The sequence below is a fragment of the Ranitomeya imitator genome, chromosome 1 (genome assembly GCF_032444005.1).
Source record: "Ranitomeya imitator isolate aRanImi1 chromosome 1, aRanImi1.pri, whole genome shotgun sequence".
NCBI classification, from domain to species: domain Eukaryota; kingdom Metazoa; phylum Chordata; class Amphibia; order Anura; family Dendrobatidae; genus Ranitomeya; species Ranitomeya imitator.
The window spans coordinates 1,157,267,566-1,157,280,149 of NC_091282.1; positions in this window are offsets into that span (position 1 = coordinate 1,157,267,566).

Genomic DNA, 12,584 nt, shown 5'->3' on the forward strand with positions numbered 1-12,584 from the left:
TGCACTCTCGCAACAACTCACATCATGGGTTCCCATTGTCTTGTAGGTCCCTTACATTCCTGTAAGATGCAGCCAGGTCCTGTAGAGCTGGTAAGGAACTGGAGTGTCTGTCCTTGTGGGGTGTACTTACATAAAGCACACCTGATTTAATAGCATGGTCGTCACCAATAGACTGCAAGGTGGCATGGTGCACTACATGTAGCTGTGTGAAGGGGAACCTTACACAAGCCATAACTCTGCATTTCTAATGCTAAGCAGCCACTTCCTTCATGAATGGCTACCATGTGAGTGGTTCTTCAGCAGTATTTTGCAACTGTGCTATCACTTCCCTTTATCATACTGCTTCCTCCAGTATATTAGTAGTGTGGCTAGCTATTGGTAATTATGACCTAATTTCTGTGATTTTTAAAGGTGTTGGTCCCTTTCAGAATGCATTTCCTGCTTAGTTCATTGATAGAAAAAACCCCTACCTTTCCAATTTCATTCTCCAGCAGGACTTGGCACTTGTCCACAACTGCCAAAAGTACCAATACCCAAATTAAAAACAACAGTATCACTGTGCTTGATTGGCCAGCAAACTTGCCTGACCTTAACCTCATAGAGAATCTATGGGGTATTGTCAAGAGGAAGATGAGAAAGACCAGACACAACAATGCAGACGAGCTGAAGGCTGCTATAAAAGCAACCTGAGCTTCCATAACGCCTCAGCAGTGACACAGGCTGATCGCCTCCATGCCACGCCGCATTGATGCAGTAATTGATGCAAAGGGAGCCCAACCAAGGATCGAGTGCATTTACTGGATATACATTTCAGTAGGCCAACATTTCAGATTTTAAAATCATTTTTCAAGCTGGTGTTATAAAGTATTCTAATTTACTGAGATAATAGGTTTTGGGTTTTCATTGGCGATAAGCCATAAACATCATCATTAACAGAAATAAACACTTGAAATAGATCGCTCTGTTTGCAACGACTCTACATACATACATGTCCATATAGATTGTAATGAAGAAATTCATCAATTGATGCCAAAAGTACTGTGGTTAAAATTTGCAATTTTATTGCCCAACAAAATGCTAATTTGTTTTGTATAAGCTAAAGAAAAAACATAAAACGCAACAGAGTCTTATTCAAGTAGTTTGGGGATATTTACTGTACAGAAGATGCTCCCCTGATTGGATGTGTCACAATTACCATAATGGCTTAGTAATCAGCTGCTGCAGCATCCACAAGGAAAAGAAACGTGATATAAATGGGATGGTTGCTTTTCTCTGCACTGTTAATGGTTTCAGTAAAGGATCCATGAACCCGAAGATAATTTAAAGTGATTTCATGTCAACGCATTTTAAAGTTATTCAACTTATTCTTCAGGACATCCACATGTTCAAGTTTACCAATAACAATCTTAAATAAGCATATCAGGATTATTTTACATAAGTTCCCCTAAAAACACATTTTTTATTATACACTGTAAGGTATCAGTGTTTCCGCCAGTGAATTTAGTGAGACAGTGACTCAGGCATGTTAAGTAAATATCCTTTATTGTCCAAATACTGCACACATGAAATTGCTCACATCTAGATTACAGTCGGGAATGCGTAAATAAGTCCAGTGTCGATGGGACTTGCACCCCCGGAAGGGTCCAAGGTGGTACCGTGTTTTTGTACGTCTCTGGCTCTGACCTGCTTCAAACAGGCGGGCATGCAACCACAGCACCTTTAGCTCTGTTGTGTGTGAAACCTAAGCACAAAAACTGAAACACCCAAACCTTTTGTTAGGGTTGGTGGATTGCACTAAATATAATATAAATTAAAGTGCAATCGCAACCCGGGGTCCACTGTGCAGAGATGTATAACTGCTGCAAGTGAACAATGATGTAACAAAACAGCGAGCATTACCTTAACCCTGCTGTTGTCTTCGGTCTGGGGAGACCGATTTTGAACTTTGGTATTTTTGGGGGTGTTCAAGATGCGGTTCTGAAACTTGTGGTTGATTGACTTAAATGAGGATGGGTCGGTTGGCCACGGGTTTCAGAGCTGCATCTTGAATATTTTAAAGAATATTGAAGTTCAAGGTCGGTCATTTTTGACTGAAGACAACAGCAGGGTTTAACACACTGTGTTAACTCCACACAGTATGAACAGGACACAGAATGCCTAGCTCTGTTAACTTCACAGAGAGGTATAGCACTGAGTTTGCTAAGTATTCTACCCTGTTAAATATCACAAAGAAGATAGCGAGTTGAGAGAGCTTGCTCTGCAAAAAACTGTGCTAACTGCACACATGAATGAAACAGATGCTAAGCCAAGAGAAATAACTCATAAGACGCTAGGTACAATACCCTGTTGCCTTGAAAAAGAAGCATGGCATAAGGGTTGAGCTTGCTCTGTAATTGAACTGTGCCAATCGCACACATGTACGAAACAGATGCTAAGCAAAGCGGCTAGTTACCCCAGTCCTGACATTACCGAGCTCGTGCCTGATCAGCACCCTAAGCATGACTAGCCAGATTAGAGACTCAGACATTGAACCAATGGCATGAAACGGCATAAGTGTGCAACTTTCCTGCCAATGTGTACAGTCTTAGAGCAAAGACACACACACTTGCAGACAGAGTGGTAGAGTAGCCACACGCAAACACCAAACATACTGTAAGTGATACTAGCGTGCCCACATGCACCACTGAGAGCCTGTTAAACCCTCGGCTCCACACCAAACACTCACACCCAGCCAGCCGTGACAATGCCCAGTGGGCCAATCCGGAGATGCCACATCACTAGAGCAGTTAACATCTGACCACCAATAAGAAGACGCCACATCACGGATATGCTCAGTAAGGTGATCTCTGAGTGCAAGGCTGCACCTGCATATCACTGCTTACCATAGACTTGACTAGAGAGCCAACAGTAACCAATGGTATACCATGAGCCTGAGCAGGATGCTGGGACCGACGTCTGTGCTGAGCAGCAATTTCAGCGGCAGGACCAGAATGGGAGACCACAGCACCAGATGATGCTTGGAGACTATCCCACGCAGCAGGAGAATCCCAATGCCTAACATACCCTCCTCTCTAACATACCCTATCGGCGATGTCTGCCATGCTTGAAAGCCGCCACAAGCTGGGGGGCATGGATGTGCTCTTGCTTATCGACCAAAGCTCCCCTTCGCTCCAACCATTTAGTGGTTCTTTTAGTATTGGAGTGACCTCCCTGTTTCGAGGTATGTGCCCCAGAGTGACCTTCTGACTGTAGATTAGATGGTACATAGATCTCACCCAGGGGTACCTGGACCTTAAGACACAGACTCTCACAGTAGCTACCCCATTTCTGTATGCTCCCTATTGCCTAATCAATCTGGGGAGAATGAAGGTGCAGCTAAGGCATCCCCAGAAGTACCTTATCCATACCCTCAGATATTACAAGAAAAGGGACTATCTCCTGATGTTGTGGAGACATAGTGTGTGTAAGAGGTACAGTCTGATGGGAAATTGGGGTTGGTAAAATGGACCCATTAGCTACCCAAATGGACATCAGCTTAGGAAACATTGCTAATTGAATTGCATGTCGATGGGCGAAGGTAACAGACATGAAATTGCCCACTGCCCTGGAGTCCACGCAAGCCTCCGCATTGAGAGTGGTTGACCCAAATGTCAAAGAAACCCCAAAGGCAAATTTGGAAGAAACATCAACTGAAACTATTCAACCTCTACCTAAAGCCACTAGACGCTATCCCTCCTTTTGATGCTTGGGACATTTATTGGTAAAATAGCCAACTTGCCTGCAGGCAAAACAAGTTGGTTGTGGATGTACAGAGCGGGTGATTGATTCCGCTTGAGAGACATCAATGGGCTCAACAGAGTCATCAACCCGAGTTGGAAGACTCGTAGGACTGGCGAAGTTCAGAGCCAACCGAATCCCAGATCTACTCTGAGCTCGCTCCAATCCCCACTCAGCATGCTAAAGATCTATGCAAGTGGACACAGATATTAATTCCACCAGAGTAGTGGGAATTTCCCTAGTGGCCAAAGCATCCCTGACATGATCTGCTAAACCCCTCTAAAAGATAGGTACCAGGACCTTATCAGGCCACTCCAACTCGGAAGACAGAGTACGAAATTGGGTGGCAAATTGACTAACCATGGACAACCCCTGAATTAATGCCAGGAGTTGGAGTATGTATTATGGGTTAATAGTGGCCCCAAAAAGTACTCTTTCAAGGCACCCAAAAAACAAGAGACGTTAAGAACCAATTGGTCATCACTCTCCCATAACGGTGTTGCCCACTCCAACGCTCTGCCTGACAAGAGGGAAATCACAAATCGCACCTTGGTTTGCTCAGTTGTAAATCATGAAGCCAGTAACTCCAGATGAATTGAGCACTGATTCACAAAACCTCTATAGGCCTTGCTGTCCTCAGAAAATTTATCAGGCAGCAAGAAACGTGGTACAGATGGAAAAAGTGCCGCAGCAGAAACTATAGAGACAGCTTTGCTAGCTGCCTGATCTGCCACGGCAGCAGAGTTAACAGCTGAAACCGTCCACTCAATAGTGGACAACCTGTTCTCCAGCTGTTGGATGTGCCGCTGGAGTTGCTGCTCATCCGCCATTTCTAGCCATACCCTGGCACTAGTATGCTGTTAGGGTTGGCGGATTGCACTAAATAGAATATAAATTAAAGAGCAATTGCAACCCAGGGTCCACTGTGCAGAGATTTAACTGCTGCTAGTAAACAATGATGAAACAAAACAGTGAGCGTTACCTTAAACATACTGTGTTAACACCACACAGTATGAACAGGACGCATAATACCTTGCTCTGCTAACTTCACAGAGAGGTTCGCAGTCCTGACACTACCAAGTTCGTGCCTGACCAGCACCCTAAGCATGACTAGCCAGACTAGAGACTCAGGCGTTGAGCCAAGGGCATGAAACTGCATAAGTGTGCAAGCTCTTTCCACCTCCTGTCGCCTCCAGCTCAAAAATATCTCCAGGATCCGTCCTTTCCTCAACCCCCAATCTACTAAAATGCTTGTGCACGCCCTCATCATTTCCCGCCTTGACTACTGCAACATCCTTATCTGTGGCCTCCCTGCTAACACCCTTGCACCTCTCCAGTCCATCCTTAACTCTGCTGCCCGACTAATCCATCTCTCTCCTCGCTACTCCTCCGCTTCCCCCCTCTGCAAATCTCTTCACTGGCTCCCATTCCCTCAGCGTATCCAGTTCAAATTGCTAATACTGACCTACAAAGCCATCCACAACCTGTCTCCTCCATATATCTCTGAACTAATCTCTCGATATCTTCCCTCACGTGATCTCCGGTCCTCCCAAGACCTCCTTCTCTCCTCCACACTTATTCGCTCCTCATCCAATCGCCTCCAAAACTTCTCCCGAATATCCCCCATCCTCTGGAACTCTCTGCCCCAACACGTCCGACTATTAACCACAGTCGGATCCTTCAGACGGAACCTGAAAACTCATCTCTTCAGGAAAGCCTACAGCCTGCACTGACACCGCTGCTGCCTCATCACTATCGAAGCTACTGCCTCACCAACACCGGAGCTACCGCCTCACCAACACCAGAGCTACCGCCTCACCAACACCGGAGCTCCTGCAACCCTCAACCTACTGTCTCCTTTCCCATAATCCTGTAGAATGTAAGCCCGCAAGGGCAGGGTTCTTGCCCCTCTGTATCAGTCCGTCATTGTTAGTTTGTTTACTGTATGTGATATTTGTAACTTGTATGTAACCCCTCCTCATGTACAGCACCATGGAATCAATGGTGCTATATAAATAAATAATAATAATAATAATAATAATAGCTTGCCTGCCAATGTGTACAGTCTTGGAGCAAAGACACACAAACATATGCAGACAGAGTGGCAGAGTAGCCACCCACACACCAAGCATAAGTGATACTAGTGCGCCCGCATGCACCGCTGAGAGCCTTTTAAACCCTAGGCTCTTCCCCAAACACTCCCACCCAGCCGACCGTGACAATGTCGGTGGGCCAATCTGGAGCCGCCACATCACCAGAGCAGTTAACGTCTGACCACCAATGATCACATCACAGACATGCTCAGTAAGGTGATCTCTGGACTTAGACTCCAGAGTGCAAGGCTGCACCTGCATATCACTGGTTAAGATAGGCTTGACTGGAGAGCCAGCAGTAACCGAAAGTATAAGACGAGCCTGAGCTGGAGGTAAAAATAAGTCCCACTACCATCCTACAGGTCTCGCCAAAAATAAAAGTCCAAGACAGGTTTTACTAAACTTACTTAGTCGAATAACTTCACGCAGTCGACACTTACTTTTTTATTGCATTGTAACTTGATCACAGTGCGCTCAAGTAGTTCAGCACATTCTGGGGGGTACATATTGGCCCTTGCACATGATTAGGCTCACTGTTTCAAAATGCTGATTAAAGTTACATATTTAGTGACAACACACAAAATAACACAATAAAATTAAAGTACTATACAGAACAAGACTCCACAACAGGTCATGTTTTCAGGATTTCCTTAGTATTGCATAGGCGATGGAATAAATGCTTGAGCAGGTGATGAAATTATCACTTGTGCAATACTAAGGAAATCCTGAAAACTTCACCTGTTGTGGGGTCTTGAGGACTGGAGTTGAGAAACACTGATGTAAAGTGAAGATGTCCCAAAATAGGTGTTCCCCCCAAGTCAGTTTTTGGGATAGATGTTTCAAACAAATTAAGGGGCAGATTTTAATCAGTATTTACCCCTTCACCACTTTGGAATTTTCCGGTTTTTGCATTTTCATTTTTTTCTCCCCTTTTTTATTTTCCAGTCAACATGGCCATGTGAGGTTTTGTTTTTTGCAGAACGAGTTGAACATTTGAACAGCAACATTTTTTTACCATATACTGTGCTGGAAAATAGTTTAAAAAATGTGCGCAATTCCACAATTTATTTCTACCATGTTCACTAAATGATAAAACTGCATTATGATTCTCCAGGTCAATACAAGATTGTCGATACCAAACACATATATGTTCTTTTCTATTTAAGTGGTGAAAACAAATTTCAAAGTTTCAAAACCCGTAGTGTCTCCATTTTTCAGGATCCGGGGCTTGGTCAGGGCTTATTTTTTGTGCAACGAGCTGACATTTTTATTGATATCATTTTTGGGGCAGATACGATTTTTTGATCGCCTGTTATTGCATTTTATTGCAATGTTAGGGAAACCCCAAAAATATGGAAGTCTGGCATTTTGATTTTTTTTTCTCTATGCCATTTACCAGTAGGATTATTTACTTTTTGATTTTCATAGATCATTGTTTTTGAACGCAGAAATTCCAAATGTTTACTTTTTTTTCAATTTTAAGATTTTTAATTGGGCAGGGGAGAGTTAAAATTTAGATTTTGAAATTTTTTTTTAGGAGACTTAAAGATGCGATCATCTGTGTGTAAAAGAAATGATCATCTCCTACGAACTCCGGCCACCGACTGGCATCTATAAGAGATCTGCATTGACAGGCATGGGAGTCTTCTGCAAACCCTTGGCTGTCATGCCAACCTATTGCCGTCTTGCGATTATGTGACGGGTACCAATAGGTGGAGTTTGTGATGCGCTTCAGTGTGAGTTAAGTTATGCTGTCAGAGATTGACAACAGCATTTATTATATTTATTATATATATTATCCGAGGGTGGATAGTGATTTCACCCATGTCTGTAAAGGGCACATGACAACTGATCAAATAAGTTGCCTTGTGCCTGTAAATATGCGGGATCAGCTCCAGAGCCTGGATCAAAGGGAGGTAGGCAACCTATGACTAGTAATGCTTGACACTGTAATTTACACCAGAGATTAGCATAAATTGTAGGAGAAAGCTCATGACTGGAGTCCATGACTCCAGCTCATGACTGGAGAGAACTATCTACCTATCAGACCGATAGTGGACTTTAATGGGTTAATTCCTGTGCTGCCTCGATGGAGGAGACCATTAATGGATGGAGTCAGAGACTCGTGTAGACGGTTTGTGATTTTTCCTGAAGAAGTGTGTTATTTCAAAACACGTTGAAAAGTAAACCGCATTTAATCTACATGGGCCTTCAACTCCATCCATTAATTTTCTGACTATGGCACATGGGTAGTGTTGAGCATTCCGATACCGCAAGTATCAGGTATCGGCCGATACTTGCGGTATCGGAATTCCGATACCGAGGTCCGATACTTTTGTGGTATCGGGAATCGGTATCGGATCCACAGTGATGTGTAAAATAAAGAATTTAAATAAAAAATATTGATATATTCACCTCTCCGGCGGCCCCTGGACATCACCGCTGGTAACCGTCAGGCTTCTTTGTTTAAAATGAGCGCGTTTAGGACCTGAGAATGATGTCGCAGCTTCTGATTGGTCGCGTGCTGCTCATGTGACCGCCACGCGACCAATCAGAAGCCGTGACGTCATTCTCAGGTCCTAAACGCGTTCATTTTAAACAAAGAAGCCTGCCGGTTACCCGCGGTGATGTCCAGGGGCCGCCGGAGAGGTGAATATATCAATATTTTTTATTTTAATTCTTTATTTTACACATTAATATGGATCCCAGGGCCTGAAGGAGAGTTTTCTCTCCTTCAGACCCTGGGAACCATCAGGATACCTTTCGATACTTGGTGTCCCATTGACTTGTATTGGTATTAGATATCGGTATCGGCGATATCCGATACTTTTCGGGTATCGGCCGATACTATCCGATACCGATACTTTCAAATATCGGACGGTATCGCTCAACAATACACATTGGCAAACTAAAAGAAAATACAAATTCAGTATGTTAGCTTTTAATCATGACTAATGTATATAATATTAGTCTTGATTCATTCCCATCTAATTCTACTTTATACAGACAACTGATTTTTGACTCCTGAGTCCATCAGTATATTGTGATTCTGATAGAGACAGTTAGTGGAGACCACCTTACTTCTTCCATGTTAGATCGACAGGCAGATGGATTGCTAAAGCAGCTCTTAAGATAACGGCCCTTTCTTCTGCATGATAGTTTTATTCTTCCACATCTGAGAAAAGTTGATTAGTTGATATTTTTTTTATTATTTTAGGTGCAAATATAAAAAAGTGTATTTGCATTTAAGTCTAATCATTGGTTTAGCCATGTTGCAGTGTACTAAAAAAATCTCGTGATGCTAATAGTTTTATTTATTAAGACAATAAGTCTGTCTCTGATCACCCCTTCTGAGGAAGATATACATCGAAACGCGCATCAAGGGGTACACTGGATAGTCTTTGAACTCTGGGTAATTATGACTCTCTCTGGCTCCCTTATATATGTTTCTATTTAACATGCCTTGAGTCATGATGTGCATTTTTGTCTCTGATCTGATCTGTCTTTACTTACATTTATTTAGATCTATTTAGATCTTACTTGTAGTCATTTGTGTTACTCAGAGGTGATCAGAGACAAGCCCCAGCAATGTCCGGCTTTATGATTCATCTGGGTGGTCTATGCAGCACAGTTTTTGCATTATGCACTATATTTGGTAGAATTAATACTGTGTATTCTCGGTACATACATTTTTAATAAGCATTATCATCTTAGGGATATGTGCAGTGTTGGATGTGTTTTTTCTGCATTTACTGTTCGGACATTAATTTAATTCAGTTCATCTGTCCAGTGTTTTGCTGTTTCCATCTTTTCTGCAAGGTTTGCTCTCATCTCCAACTGTCCTCTTATGGATTTTTTTTTTAAATTGTGTAATTTAATAAAAATTATGTTCTTTTGCAAAATTTTGTTTGGAGGACCTTTGTCCTTTTACATTGGGCTTGCCTCATGGCCCTCCATATTTTGGTGATTAAGGGCTATTTTTTTGTAGTTTTATTTATTATTCTTGTTGTCTAAATCTGTAAAGATAATTTTGTCACTTAGCTTCTGTTCTTCTGTCAGTCAAACATCATACAATTATAGCAGAGAGGTGGACTTTTAGCTCATAGGGAGGAATTCATTAGTGCATTGAATGCTGGTAAGTGAGGGAAAGGAAGAGGAACTGACTACCAGAGGCACAACTAAGCGTTCAACTCAAGGGAAAGAAAAATATTTGTGTGGGCCCAACACCCAAGTAGTGCATTTTTACAACTGCAGGTACACCCTAATTATGGTAGATGTAACTGGAACATCACTAGACAACCAACCATAAGGTTTGAATAAAAAATGGTTTTGATGCAAACCACAATAAAAAAAAACCTTCTCTTCTATAAGCTTACATTCATGGTCACTTCCTCTAAGAGAAAAAAAATTGAAAGCAAAATCACATTTTGCATTATTAGTTGCATTTTTATTGTCAGATTATTATTGCACTTAGTGCTTTATTTATTGTGTTTTTACATTTTTGTTTTTCATGCTCTATGTTGATAGAATATCTTTCACTTATTTGAACTATTCAAGCAATCTACATCTGATTTTCATCATATGGTTTTCGATATCTAATGAAAATAAAGGGTGAAATATATTTACCTGCCATTTAACTGTGTATTCTTATGCTATCAAAAAGAATCATAATTGATTCAAGACGCGTTGCAGTTTCTTGCACTTGTGTCTTGTATAGATCTTTGTCGAATATTTAGTAAAGTCATTTCTGCATTTTATTGGATCTTGGAAGCTGGGTATGCTTTTTCGTTATTTTTTTTCCTTCTTGGACATAAAATGTGCATGCGAAGATGAATTAGCTGGTATGTCTTTTACATAAATGAACCGTCTAAATTAATTGGAAGCGGACCTTAATCCCTGTCAACAAAAATACCAGATAGTGCCGCGTAGACACCACATTGTAAGCCAGGCAAAGTTTAGAGCAAAGCAAACTAGTAGTCTTTTTAGTGCCCTATAATAGTAAGAATGTTACGCTTAGTTATCCACATATTAGTAAAGCCAACCATTGAAATTTTGATAACAAGATAATGCACAAATTGTGCCCTCTAAACAATAGTAATACCCCTTAGAAAATCACAATCCCCCACTTTTGTGCAAACTATCAAGTAATAATGCCTCATTTGTCCCCTAGACAATAACAATGCCCCAAGTGCTCTATTTTGATAGTTTAGAGTGTCCCTTTATAAAGTAGTAATGCCCCTTAAGTAAATAAATTGAAAAATGGCATCTGGTGATGAGCGAATATACTTGGTACTCGAGATTTTTCGAGCACGCTCGGTGTCCTCCGATTATTTATAAGTACTCAGAGATTTAGTTTTCAGTGCTGCAGCTAAATGATTTACATCTGTTAGTGAGCATAAGTACATGTGGGGGTTGCCTGGTTGCTAGGGAATCCCCACATGTAAACAAGCTGGCTAACAGATATAAATCATTCAACTGTGGCGCTGAAAACTAAATCTCCGAGTACTTACAAATACTTGGAGGACACCCGAGCATGCTTGGGAAATCTGGAGTACCGAGTATATTCACTCATCACTAATGCCATCTACTTTGGAAAAACAAATTTAAATTGAAGAGGGTATCAAAATGCTTAGTTTTGCTTGAAACATAGGTATGCTTTAAATATTAAAGCGATACGATCTTTTGCAATATCTACAGATACACCGTATATATTCGAGTATAAACTTACCTGAGTATAAGCTGAAGCACCTACTTTTGCCACAGAAAACTGAGTAAGCTTATTGACTCGAGTATAAGCCTGGTTGTGCATTGCCCCTCATCCCTGTTCTGCTATGCATTGCTTCCCCTTCCCTGTTCTGGTATGAATGCATCCCCCGTTCCGTTCCTGTCTGCACGCCTCCCCCGTTCAGTCCCTGTATGCATGCCTCCCCCGTTCCGTCCCTGTTTGCATGCCTCCCCCGTTCCGTCCCTGTCTGCACGCCTCCCCCATTCCGTCCCTGTTTGCATGCCTCCCCCATTCCATCCCTGTCTGCACGCCTCCCCCGTTCCATCCCTGTATGCATGCTTCCCCCGTTCCTTCCCTGTCTGCATGCCTCCCCCATTCCTTCCCTGTCTGCATGCCTCCCCCATTCCATCCCTGTCTGCACGCCTCCCCCGTTCCATCCCTGTATGCATGCCTCCCCCGTTCCTTCCCTGTCTGCATGCCTCCCCCATTCCTTCCTTGTCTGCATGCCTCCCCCATTCCTTCCCTGTCTGCATGCCTCCCCCATTCCTTCCCTGTCTGCATGCCTCCCCCGTTCCATCCCTGTTTCCACGCCTCCGCCGTTCCGTCCCTGTATGCATGCCTCCTTACCCCCTATCCCTGTGTGCATGTTTCCTATTGAAAACAAAACATCATACTCTCCTACCTGCGTGCCGTGTGTGCTGGCACTGCCTGCAGCTCTTCCTGTGCTCAGGGGTCAAATGGTACCACTCATTAAGGTAATGAATATGCGCTCCACGCCAGCACCGAAGGCGCGCAAGTAGGTGAGTATGACATGTGCGCTGGCTCCTGGCACCCGCTGCTCCGCCGTCCCCTCACCTGCCAGCTTTCTGTACCGTGACTCATGTATAAGCCGAGAGGGGGCGTTTTCAGCTAAAAAAGGTGTGCTGAAAAACTCAGATCATACACGAGTATATACTGTAAGTTAATTGCTGCTGCAGTGTATAGACTAT